The following is a 3,712-nucleotide window of genomic DNA, read 5'->3' as shown; positions in this document are numbered from 1 at the left end:
TATATCAGGTCAGAGTTTTTATAGGATTACAGAAATATTATTGAAACAGGACACTTGTGAACCAATCAGGTTTGTACAACATAGCAGAACTTTGATTCTATTAATCCACAACCAATCATTATACAGACAAGTGACACAGTCATGTAACTTGGCAATCAACGTTGTAATTTTAAAATTAGTCAACTTCCTAACCATAACAAGTATAGTAAAAAAGCTGAAATCAGCAGTTACTGGTAGTCACACAGTAACAGGGTGGTCTTACACTTTGTGTCAAGGTGACCTAAAATAGCAAGTGAGTTACAGAAGCGAAAACAAGCAATTAGCCAGATATTGAATGTCTGAGATTAGCACATTCCACTGGTTTGTGATTGAGCTATTTCTTAGAACTCAAGGCTGTTGTCTCTTTTTAAATTTTTCCCATAATAGTTCAAGGATTGGGAGTTCAAAGCCAAGCTGGGCTACATAGCAAGATCCTGTCCTCCCCCACGACCAAAAAAAAAAACAAAAACAAAAACAAAACAGAAAGGAGTTTGGGAATCATCTGACCAGAGAGTGAGACATGGCATCTTCCTTGCTTGCTGAGTGAATGACTGATGTGTCTTTTGGGTCTGGCAGAGAACTGGAGCCTGAGAAGCTGCCCCAGAAACCACCGGACCAGCTCCAGCCCACTCTAAGGAAGAAGCACAAGGCCAACATAGTTCCAACCCCCTCACCTCCCACCCCTATGCCTGGTTTCCTTCCGTCTGATCCAGGATCTGCACCAGCACTTGAAAGAGGTTCCACACTAACCTTCATGAACTCCTAGAAGGCACTGAAATCTACCTCCCAGAAGTTGTGAAACCTCCCTGGAATCCAGAACTAGTTGCCCTGCTGGGGAAGATCAAAATACTGCTGGCCAACGAACAATTAAGGGGATCACTCACAATATTGCTTGTCAGGATGCACAGCATGGGGGTACTCTCAGTGACCTGAGAAAGCAAGTGAGGTCAGGGAAGTTTCTAGCCATCACCATCTTCAACTTCACTGTCATAGTGGCAGCTGCCTTTGCCTACCCTTAGCTTGGAAGCCAGTGTATTTTCACAGAAATGGCCTCAAGAGTGCTGGCTACATTGATTGCTCAGTGGTGGGTCTGGTGGATCTGTACGTCTTGGTGCTGCTGATGGAAGGCTAGAAGGCTATAACCAGTGCTTCATCATCAAAGTCTGGAAGAAGTTTGGGGGGCCCCAGACTCTTCATTGGCCATCACTCACTCTCAGTCAACCCATTTGTACTTAGCTCCAGTTAGTCAGAGGACCAGGCCAGGCTCTCCTGTGGGGAACCCTGTCAACTGTGAATTTCCAAGGGGAGCAGTAGAGGAGATTCAGATAAAGCTTCTTTAAAACTGAAATAATTGGCCTCAGTACCTTCTGAATCCAATGCCCATCTGCCTTCTCCAGTCCATTCTGGGCACTGTTACGATTGGGATTTTTCCATCAGTGGAATCCAACCTTTCCAGATATGAACTTTACTGTCTTGAACTGGCCCATCCTTCAACCACACATCTTAGTGAGGGGCCAGTAACTGAGAGCAGAAACTTCCAAGGAAGCAGAAAGCATGAACCTGAGAGGAATCCATAAGAGAGCAGCCAGTTGGTGCAAGATGGTGGAACTGGAAGCCAGGCAGCTACTTTTTTTTGAAAAGGAAATGGTATCAGGCTTCTTTTCTAGAAGACAAAAGAGACTGAGGGAAGTCAGATGGCCAGCTATGGTCCTTGTTCTGGTAAGTGGAGCCAAAGATGTCCTGTTGGCCTGTTGTCTCTGTGTTAAACTCAAGAACTTAGGTAAGCGGTAGCACAGTAGAATCTGTATAAGGCACTTGACAATACCAGTCTATTTAGCCAATAAATATTTATGTGTCCAATGTATGAAAAAAAGGGGGAAGAAGCTAACACCCCACATGGGCAAAGTTTAACCAGGGATATCCAAGATTTGATAGTAAATGCGCCCTCTGATCTCTAGGGTTGCCTGTCTGAGATATATTCTGTATGGTTCCTCAAAGGTCCTCACAGGACTGAACTCCATATGCCCACAGCAGTGATCAGCGTGGTAACACATTTATTGTACTAAAATATAACAAATTTTGTCATCTTTATCAATAATAAAGTATCAATAATAATAATAGTAATAATAAAGTATCAATAAAAATAGTAATAGTAATAATAAAGTATCAATAATAATAATAGTATTAAAAATATCATACAATTATCACCATCATCTACTTTCAGAATATTTTCACCATCCCCCAAAGAAACCCATCTACATTTCTCCCACCCCTAGTCACAGGAAACCACTAATCCAATGTCTATATCCATTAATTTACCCATTCTGGAAATTGCATATAAATGGAATCATACAATATATGCCTTTCGTGTATGATTTCTTTTCTCTTAGTATAATGTTTTCAAGGTTCAACCATTATATAGTATGTATTATCAGTACTTTATTCTTTTGTAACTGAGTGATACTCCATCATACCACGTTTTGTTGATCTGTTCATCAATGATGGGCATTCTGGTTACTTCTACCTTTTGGCTGTTGTGAATACTGCTGTTAAAAATGATGACACATTTTGGGGCTAGAGAGATGGCTCAGCGGTTATACTGACTGTTCTTACAGAATACCCGGGTTCAAATCCCAGCACCCACATGGCAGCTAACAACTGTCCGTAACTCCAGTTCCAGGGGAATCCGAAATCCTCTCTGACCTCCACGGGCATTGCACGACAGGGGTGCACTTACCTACATGCAGGCATAACACTCATACACATAAAATAAAAATAATAAATAAAATATTTTTTAAATGATGGCACATTTTCTTATTGGCTTTTCATCCTGCTCTGCCAGCACAGGACATAAAATGGGATGGGGGAAATCTGAAAACAGTAAGGCAACTGCCCAAGTCCAGATGGAGAAAGGTCCCTTGGGGATCTGGACACAGGCTGTTGCCACCTAAAGAAGCAGCTGGATTTGAGAGGCATGCAGAGGTAGAACGAATGGGATTTGGTGAGTGTAACAGAGACAAGAGCCTCATAGACAGGGAAGGAAATGGGGATGGTGCAGGAATTTTGAGAGTATTTTAAAGCCAGGCATGGTGGCACACACCTTTAATGTCAGCAGTCAGGAGGCAGAGGTAGGCAGAGCTCTCTGTGAGTTCACATCCACAATCTGGTCTGTATAGCAAGTTCCAGGTCAACCAGTGGTACACAGTGAGGCCCTGTGTCGAAAAGGGGGGGGCGGGGACTGGAGAGATGGTTCAGCAGTTAAGAGCATTGGCTGCTCTTCCAGATGATTCAGGTTCAATTTTCACATGGACGCTAATAACCACCCATAACTCCAGTTCCAGGGGAATCCAATGCCTTGTTCTGACCTCCATGGGCATTGCACAACATGGGTGTACTTACATACATGCAGGCAATATACTCATACACATAAAATAAAAATAATAAAATTTTAAAGAAAAAAAAGATGTTTTACATTGTTGCCATTTTAAAGCTTAAACTTTTAATAAATATTTGATAGTTTGACATCTAGCATAGTAACAATATTAATAAACCACAAAAATATTACCACCCAAGAAGACAGGTATCTCTGAATTTCCAGAAGCAGAGCCATCCTTAGAGGTTTCAGGGTCTCTGGGTAATTTTCTTTACAGTAACCTTAACAAAATAAAAATTT

At 41.8% G+C, this 3,712-nt stretch overlaps 1 pseudogene; it reads left to right on the top strand.

Moving 5' to 3' along the window:
• Nucleotides 1–559: 559 nt before the first annotated feature.
• LOC115068294 lies at nucleotides 560–1,171 on the top strand (annotated as a pseudogene).
• The last annotated feature ends 2,541 nt before the right edge of the window (nucleotides 1,172–3,712 follow it).

This window comes from Nannospalax galili, unplaced genomic scaffold (genome assembly GCF_000622305.1).
Source record: "Nannospalax galili isolate Female #2095 unplaced genomic scaffold, S.galili_v1.0 scaffold1909, whole genome shotgun sequence".
Taxonomy (NCBI): Eukaryota; Metazoa; Chordata; class Mammalia; order Rodentia; family Spalacidae; genus Nannospalax; species Nannospalax galili.
The sequence above is the reverse complement of the archived record's forward strand: the minus strand, read 5'-3'. Positions and strand labels throughout refer to the sequence as shown.